At 38.3% G+C, this 9,145-nt stretch overlaps 1 long non-coding RNA gene across 1 annotated transcript; it reads right to left on the bottom strand.

The window, feature by feature from the left end:
* Positions 1–403: 403 nt before the first annotated feature.
* LOC105354052 lies at positions 404–741 on the bottom strand. Its single transcript, XR_002290130.1, has 2 exons — positions 640–741; positions 404–558 (listed from the first exon to the last, which is right to left on the bottom strand). It is a non-coding gene; the product is annotated as an uncharacterized LOC105354052 (long non-coding RNA).
* Positions 742–9,145: the final 8,404 nt, after the last annotated feature.

The following is a 9,145-nucleotide window of genomic DNA, read 5'->3' as shown; positions in this document are numbered from 1 at the left end:
CAATGTGCAATTTTGTAACATATTCTCTGTGCAATACTCAAGAGGAACCACACCATATATTGATATTATTTATTCGTGTCTCCCTGTAAAAGGCTGGCCCGGGACCAGAGAACCTAATTTCATTTTACCATGTGATAAAATGACAATAAAGATTCCTGACTCCTGATTCCAGACAATGGTCTGACTTTAGATGTTAATGAATCTTATTAACACTTTCAGGTATTTGCAAGACATCTATAATGCTAATAAATATCTTACTAGCATCTTACACATTAATAAAGCCTATTAATTTGTTAAGTTAGTTAATAAAACTTATTAAGCTTATTAACACTTATGTCATGGTTTGTCAAAAGTTCAGAGTGACCCAGATGCTGTAACCCAGAAGGAGACTAGGACAATAAGGTGAGTTAAGAAGTCTTTATATAGAAAGGTGAGTCTTAGGCTTCTTTCCAACAGGGGCGCAGCAGCTGGCTGGAGGAGAGCAGCAGCAGGATTCCAGACGAGGGACAGCGTGGAACCAGGGGACAGCGACCAGGTGAGATCCAGAGTAGATTATTCCTGAGTCAGAGACGATAGGGGCAATTAGTAACATGAAGCTTGGTAAACAGGACAAGAACTTGAGCAAGTCAGACTAAGCACCGTGGGAGGAAAACGAACTGGCGTCGAGTGGAGGTCCAGGAACTCCTTAAGAGGCCATGGTGGTGATGAGGGTAAGTGGAGACAGCTGGTCGCGTCCGGAGCAGAGCAGGCAGGGGAGGGGGAGAGCAGCTGGCAGAGGCACCATGTCAACTTAGGTTTGTGTGAGACATCTATAATGCTGATAAATGTCTTACTAAAACCCCAAACAATAATAATACTTCTTAATTTGTTAACAAAGGTTGTTAATAAATCTTATTAAGCTTATTAACACTGACACATTTGTTAGGCATCTATAATGCCAGTAAATGTATCATTAGCATCTTGAAAACATACTAATAATAATGCTACACTCAAAAAACGTTCACTTTGAATGAACATAAAAAAATTATGGAAAGGATTTCCACATGATTAGATTGCGTTACTTTAACAAAAATGAATCATGTTGGTCCTACTTAATGTATTTAGGTTGGCTCAACTTAATATATTTAGGTTGGGTCAACTTAATGTATTTAGGTTCAAACTAATAAATTTAAGTTGATTCAATTTAAATAGAGCAGTTGCACCCAACTTTAAATTGATATTGTTGCTCACTCTAAAAAGAAAAAAGTTGATCCAATTTAATTGAATCACTTCAATTGGTCACACATGAGAAAATTAAGTTTATTTAACTTAAATTTCTATTTTTTTCTTTAATTTTATTTACACATCTGTAATTGGTACATTGTTCCAATGTTACAACCAATGGGTCTTTTAATTTTCACATCAATGACATGAATTACCCAGCAAAGTCCCACATCACAAGCCAGGAGCTCAATTACCACGAACTCTGTGTTAAGTATTGGAACATTAACAGTTTACCGCACAAGGGGGTTGGTCATCATCCTCTACCAAACTTTAACTCATGGTGCAAAAAAAAAATAAACATAACAGTTGAAATCACTAGTTAAAACAGAGTAAAACAGCTAGACAATAAAACCCAGGGACAAAAACTCACACTTAAACCCCAATCTGCCCAGATAGACAAAGAAAATGGTATCCCACAATTCCTTGCGATTACTAATGCATCCAATTTAATGGTATCACGTTGGATCAACATGATTGAAATTAGTAACTTTTAAATGGATTATTTTTATGTACAATCGACATGATTCATTCACGTAAGATTTACAAACATAAAATTTTCTGGTTGAAATGACAAGTTACTTTTTCGTTAACTTAATTGGCTGGTAATTTCCTTTTTTTGAGTGTAGTAAATGTGTTAATTAAGTAATTTAATAAACCTTATTAAACTTATTGTACAAATATATATATATAATACTAAGACCCTAGAAATTATATTATAATGCTTGTGAATGCATTAACAAAGCGTGTTAAGGAATCTTAATATAAAGTGTTACCAAACCATCAAGCGCTACAAAGAAACTGGCTCACATGCGGGCCGCCCCAGGTAAGGAAGACCAAGAGTCACCTCTGCTGCTGAGGAGTTCATCCGAATCACCAGCCTCAGAAATGGCAGTTTAACAGCAGCTCAGATTAGATAGACAGAGTTCTAGCAGCAGACACATCTCTACAATATCTGTTAAAAGGAGACCTTCATGGTAGAATATCTGCTAGGAAACCACTGCTAAAGAAAGGCAACAAGCAGAAGAGACTTGTTTGGGCTAAAGAACACAAGGAATGGACATTAGACCAGTGGAAATCTGTGCTTTAGTCTGATGAGTCCAAATTGGAGATTTTTGCTTCCAACCACCGTGTCTTTGTGCGACGCAGAAAAGGTTGAACGGATGGCCTCTACATGCCTGGTTCCCACCGTGAAGCATACGCCAGACGACCTGGCCTTCACAGTTACCGGACCTGAACCCAATGGAGATGGTTTGGGGTGAGCTGGACCGCAGAGTGAAGCCAAAAGGGCCAACAAGTGCTAAGCATTCTGGGAATTCCTTCAAGACTGTTGGAAGACCATTCAGGTGACTACCTCTGGAAGTTCATCAAGAGAATGCCAAGAGTGTGCAAAGGAGTAATCAAAGCAAAAGGTGGCCACTATGAAGAACCTACAATATGACATATTGACATATATGACATAAGTTGTTTCACACTTTCCAACCACCGTGTCTTTGTGCGACGCAGAAAAGGCGAATGGACTCTACATGCCTGGTTCCCACCGTGAAGCATGGAGGCGGAGGTGTGATGGTGTGGGGGGGCTTTGCTGGTGACGCTGTTGGGGATTTATTCAAAATTGAAGGCATACTGAACTAGCATGGCTACCACAGCATCTTGCAGCGGCATGCTATTCCATCCGGTTTGCGTTTAGCTGGACCATCATTTATTTTTCAAAAGAACAATGACCCCAAATACACCTCCAGCCTGTGTAAGGGCTATTTGACCAAGAAGGAGACTGATGGGGTGCTGCGCCAGATGACCTGGCCTCCACAGTCACTGGACCTGAACCCACTCGAGATGGTTTGGTGTGAGCTGGACCGCAGAGTGAAGGCAAAAGGGCCAACATGCTATGCATCTCTGGGAATCATGAAAATAAAGAAAACTTTTTGAATGAGAAGGTGTGTCCAAACTTTTGGTCTGTACGGTATGTTCAAATGAAACTTAACCTATAAAGATGTTTTAGTTTGGAATAGCTTTGGATTTTCAGTAAAAATGACCGCCTAATGCAGCAAATTCAACAAATGACCATTTGAGTTCTTTAGAAACAATCAAATGTTGTGGAACTCTGTTGTGCGTAATAATGTGGAACGGTGACTTTGAAGGTTTTTAGTAGTGAAAAAAATATTGTTATCTTTAGGAGGTTTGTTCAGTGGCAATTAACACAAACTCTAATGGTTGTTAACTTGACAATGATGCGGACTGTTATTGGCATTGAGGATTTAGAAAAATCGTTGAAAAATATCATTTGTATTTATCATTTGCAAATATCTTTTTTTTCTGGTTCCGGGTTACAGCACGGACGCGTGTGGCTCACTGCAGCTATACAACTATCTTCAAGTGACTTAAAAGTTGTTTTTTTCAACAAAAAAAAGAGAGCTGACCATGGCCCCTAAGAAAAACCAAGCAATAGGTGACTATGAAGACCTAAAAAGATTCTTGATGATATCCAAGCTGTGTTGTATCCTTTCATGGAGCAAGTGACCACTAAGCTAACTACTCTCATGGAGCTAGTGGAAGAGTTCCTAAAACTCCGAGCTCAAAACAAGCAACGTGATAACCGGGTCCACATTCTGGAGAAAAGACTGGACGATGTGGAACAACAAGCAAGGATGTATAATGTCATTCTCACTGGAGTACCGATCAAACCTCGGGCAAAGTTAGCATTGCTAATGCTAACAGCGCTAGCATTGCTAGCAGTTCTTCTGAAACGGGGAGCGATGGAGTTTCTCTGGAACACCAAGTGGAATCATTTCTCACGTCTAAAGGGATTTTCCTGGATCAAAATACCATCGAGACCTGCCACCCGCTCTCCAGGAGCAAGGAGACGGATGAACTAGCGATCTTCATCAGGTTTGTGAATCAAAAACACAAGCTAGCTCTAATGAATCAAAGGAAGAATCTGAAGGAATCTGCTGCTTATCTGAACGACCATCTGACCAGAGGGAATGCTGATATCGCCTAACATGCCAGGCTTCTCAGGAAGCGTAAACAGATTGAGAACACTTGGGTTAAAGTCTGCAGGATTTACGTCAAACCGGAGAAGTGTTTGATCACGGATGTCTGAACCAACATGCAGTAATAAATCAAAGGGTCAAATATAATTTCAAGAAATATGGTGCCTGGATTCATCGCTTTCTCTAACAAATTAGTGAAGAGAACTGTAAACTCTGTCAAACCAAAAGGATGGCTGTTAATCAGCAGAAGAAGGAATCCCAACCTTGGTCATTCGACAGACTATGGACCCTTTTTTATTTTATTTCTCAGCATTACCTTAATATAAATTTTAAAAAAAGCTTAATCATTTATTGGTGATGATTAAATTGATTGTTTTCTAATGATATTACTTCACTTGCTCCAAAAATGGATTCATGATTTTTCCTAATGAAACATAATTTGCACATATATTTAACATTTGATACTTGATCAATTATTGCTATGAAGATTTTTGAAACAGTGTTATGTTTATTTTACTGATATAGTATTATTTTTTTAATCATATGCATGATTTTTATAATTAACATAATCTGTATATATTTGAGATAACTGAGCTGCATTTACCATGTTGATTCCTAAAATAGTTATTTTTACATTATATATTTTAAGTAATTCATCATGTGGTTTATTGATACCTAAGGATTCTTAATTCTGTCTGATAAAGTTATGAACCGGATAATGATAAATCCTGTAATAAAATGGTTACGGTAAAACAGGGGTGGGATTATATATATTCGCTTCCTTCCACTCCCTTTCAAGCAATAATTAATTTTATGTCTGATCATCCCAAGTTTGATACATCATTGTATGAATGTATAACTGATGATTGTAATGTTTCTGTGTACTATTCTTATTTGACTGCTTAAAATAAACCATTTCAAATCAAAAATAAAATCAAATAATAATTTGGAACGCGCAGAATATAAAAAAAGACCAGTATTTCGTAAATTAGTAGTTTAATAGTATCAGTATTAGTTTACTTTTGAATTTCAAAATTACTTATCACTGTTTAGAGATTCTTGTGTGCCTCTGTAGCGTGTGTGGAGAAGTCATTGTCCTTCACCCTCTTGATCTCTGCAACCAGGAATGAGTCATATTTGCATGGCTGTAGTTGTTTCAATAGTTTGGCTTGAAGAGACAGGTTGCATGGTCTTCCGGACACATTGCAGCATGAGCCATTTTGACAGAACTCATCAACAGAACAATGTCCTCCATGTTTACAAAATCATCTTGAATCAGTGTGCCCACATTTGTGGGGCCCTAGCGCAGATCCTTGGACATCATACTTGCTGGCTGTTGTTCCAAAACATGTTCAAGCATTTCGAATGGTAAATGGTAAATGGCGTATACTTATATAGCGCCTTTCTTCCTACAAGGACAAAGCGCTTTACAGTCACAGACCCATTCACCCAGTCACACACACATTCACTCACACATTCACACACTGGTGGCGGCTCCAGTGTGAACAGTGTGAACTGTTCCATCTGGTAAATATGTCTCGGATCAGTTCTTGTTGGGGGTAAACCCATCAGATTTTAGGATATGCAACAAGGCTGCAGGGGAAAAGTCCACCCCCCCCCCCAACACACACACACACACACACACACACACACACACAACCTGAAAGCATGGTCCACACTCAAGCCCTTTTATGAGACAAGATTGAGTGTATGTGCAAAGCAGGTCGTGTGGTGACTGAACTGGCCCTCTGCTCCAGCCACAATCATGGGCCTGGCATTATCTGTTACTAAGTGAGGGTTCTTGTCAGAAATTTTCCATTCCTTTACGCAGTAGCGCAGCAATATTTTTGACCAAAGTGGTATCCATTTAAAGCTTTGGTTTGCAGAACAAAGGTCTTCATTTTCCACCCCAGATCAATTTTATCAGATGTAATTGTCACATACACCTTGTGCATGATGTCCAGCCATAATTCTTTATCCCCACTCAATTCAATTCAATTTTAGTTCATTTATATAGCCCCTTTATTACAACAATAGTCGTCTCAATGGGCTTCATATTGGTAATTGTATAAGAATATGAAATCAGTCATATAATTCAATAGGTAATGGTTTAACTAAACTAAACAAACTAAGCTAAACTGGGCATCCCTGCCCTTTGACTTTTAGGAAATAGTGGTGTTTTGAAGAATCCAAGTGCAGACACAAGAAAATAAAGTGGCCATCAGGTTTATTACTTCAAGGCAGAGGCGATGAATGGAGGAGAAGAGAGCAGTCTGGCAGGAGAACAAACTAGCAGATCTTGCAGACAGGCAGGAAGGCAAACTAGACACAGGCAGAATTTCATAAGGCACAATAATCTGGTATTGAGGTGATGATAAGGAGCAGGTGTGGAGTAGTTGCTGAGGAGGCACGCCCACAGAACCACAACATTGACCCTTCTTCTTGGTAGGGAAAAACTCCCAAAAAATAACAGATTCTGGAGAGAGAAAAAAGAAGAAACCTCAGGGATGTCCACATGAAGGAGGGAGTCTTTCAACATCACTTTTAGATAGTATATTTCTGATTTTAGCTACATTGCGCAGGTGAAAAATGCAGTTTAACAAGACTGTGATATGAGAGGCTTGAATGATAAATCCTGGTCAAATTAAACCCCTAAGTTTCTAACTGTGGAGTTGGAGGCTCGCATCCAGGGAGACAATCTGATAAGACAGAGCATCTCTCTGGTTTTTAGGACCTAGTAAAATGACCTCAGTTTTTTTCTGGGTTTAAGAGGAGGAAATTAATTGTCATTCAGGTCTTGATGTCTCTGATACAGGCATTGAGTTTCTCGAAATAGTTAGAAATAGGCAAGACACCTCGCCAGTTTTCGACAGCGGAGCCGCCACCAATGTGTGGATGGGTGTGTGAATGGGTGAATGGGTTTGTGACTGTAAAGCGCTTTGGGCCTTCGAGCGAGGTAGAAAAGCTATACAGGTATAAACCATTTACCATTCTGGAAAGATTTATTGGATAAGTACAACTCCATATCATCCTCATAACAGTGAAAATTAATGCTGTGTTTCCATGATTATGTTTCGCAAGGGCACCATGTAAATCAAAAACAGGATGGGTCCTAGGACTGAGCCTTGTGGGACTCCGTAGCTAACTCAAGTGCAATGAGAGGACTGTCCATTTACATTAACAAAATGATACCTATCAGATAGATAGGATTCAAACCATTGGAGGGCAGATCCTCTGATCCCTATATCATGCTCTAACAAATCTTTGGAGTAAAATGCTGGGGTCAAATGTGTCAAAGGCTGCACTGAGGTCTAACAGGAACAGAATATAGAGTAGTACCTTTTCTGAGGCCAACAACAAGTTATTACAGACTCTATTTAGCAGTTTTTGAAAACCTTCAAAGTGGCTATTGTCCTGTAGGTGGCGTTAAGCTGCTTAGCTACAACTCTTTCTAGGAATTTTGAAATAAAGGGGAGGTTTGATATTGGTCTATAGTTGGCCAGGTTGCTAGGATCTAAACTGGGCTTTTTCTCTCGTTTAGCTTGAGAGAGCAACAGCCTTACATCATTCTTAACACTTTTGTACAATGCAGGACTGACTTTTTCTGAGAAGTGTGGTCAGCTTGGTATCTAGTACCATGGATCTATGGTTTAAATCAACCTCGATTTTCTACCATACTATAGGGTCCCATGACTCTGTAAATACATTTTGCAATTGTGATATTTTTAGCCTGAACTGAGTTTGTCCCAGTCTGTGATGGTTTGGACATGTCATCTGCTGGTGTTGAACCAGTATGTTTTCTGAAATCCTAAGTCAAAATAGGAAATTCTAGAGGACTTCATGCTGTCCTCTGTTGATAAGCTGAAGGAAGATGCCGGTTTTAGTTTCTAGCAGGACACCACGAAGGGGCTTAATTATCATGGTGTTACTCAGCTTGATTAAACAACAAACTCGTCTGATCTGAACCTGTAAAGAGGGGAAGGAAAGATGCAGGCAATGTGACACGATGATAATTTGAAAATACTGATGGATGGTGGAATTTAATCTAGTAAAAAAAATTAAGTATTGAAGTACATGGAGCTACCACCTGTAGTATCGTTGGCCTTCTGATAGAAAAACAGTTGTACTAATGTTTAGCCTTATACTTGAAAAACATATTATCTTTAGTGGAAGGCTGAAGTGCAGACTTCAATCAGGAAACAGATAAACTTTTTTCAATAGAATCACAAAAAAAATTAGAACCCACAGTTTTAAGATTAAAGATAAGTGATTTATGATTCAGATCACATAAATATTGCAAAACTAAAACTGACTTGAAAGTTTGTTCTTTATGGAAGCATTTGTGTAGCATAGTTAAAAATAAAAGTCAATACCAGAAATGCTTTTTCATTTTCAAAATGTAACAGCATTTTTGGACTCAAAATTAAAATTAAAAAGCAATCCGCCAAAATGCTTTTTCCTTTTCTACTTCAACACAGCTTAATCTGTCACTTAATTAAAATAATAATGAAAATTCTATTTGACATTTCATTGTCAAAAAGTTCTCTACTAAATGTGTAGCAAAATTCATTAAGAAATGTCTAATTTGACAATTAAAATGGATGAACAGAAATGTTTTTTCATTTTCAAAATATAACTTCATCAAATGACTCAAAATTAAAATTACAAATCAATACTTCAAGATGCTTTTTCATTTTCTACTTAAAAACCGCTTATTCTGTGTCATAATTAAAATAAAAATGCAAAGAGGGGATTGTATTTTCATCTTCACATCCACCCTGGATGTGAAAATACTGTTGCATAATTCAATTAGATTAGCATTTCGGGGAGGCGGGGCGATGATGTCAGTGCTATCTCCGTCTGTCTGGCTGCTAAGAGACACATGCTAGGAG

This window comes from Oryzias latipes, chromosome 5, assembly GCF_002234675.1.
Source record: "Oryzias latipes chromosome 5, ASM223467v1".
Taxonomy (NCBI): Eukaryota; Metazoa; Chordata; class Actinopteri; order Beloniformes; family Adrianichthyidae; genus Oryzias; species Oryzias latipes.
The sequence above is the reverse complement of the archived record's forward strand: the minus strand, read 5'-3'. Positions and strand labels throughout refer to the sequence as shown.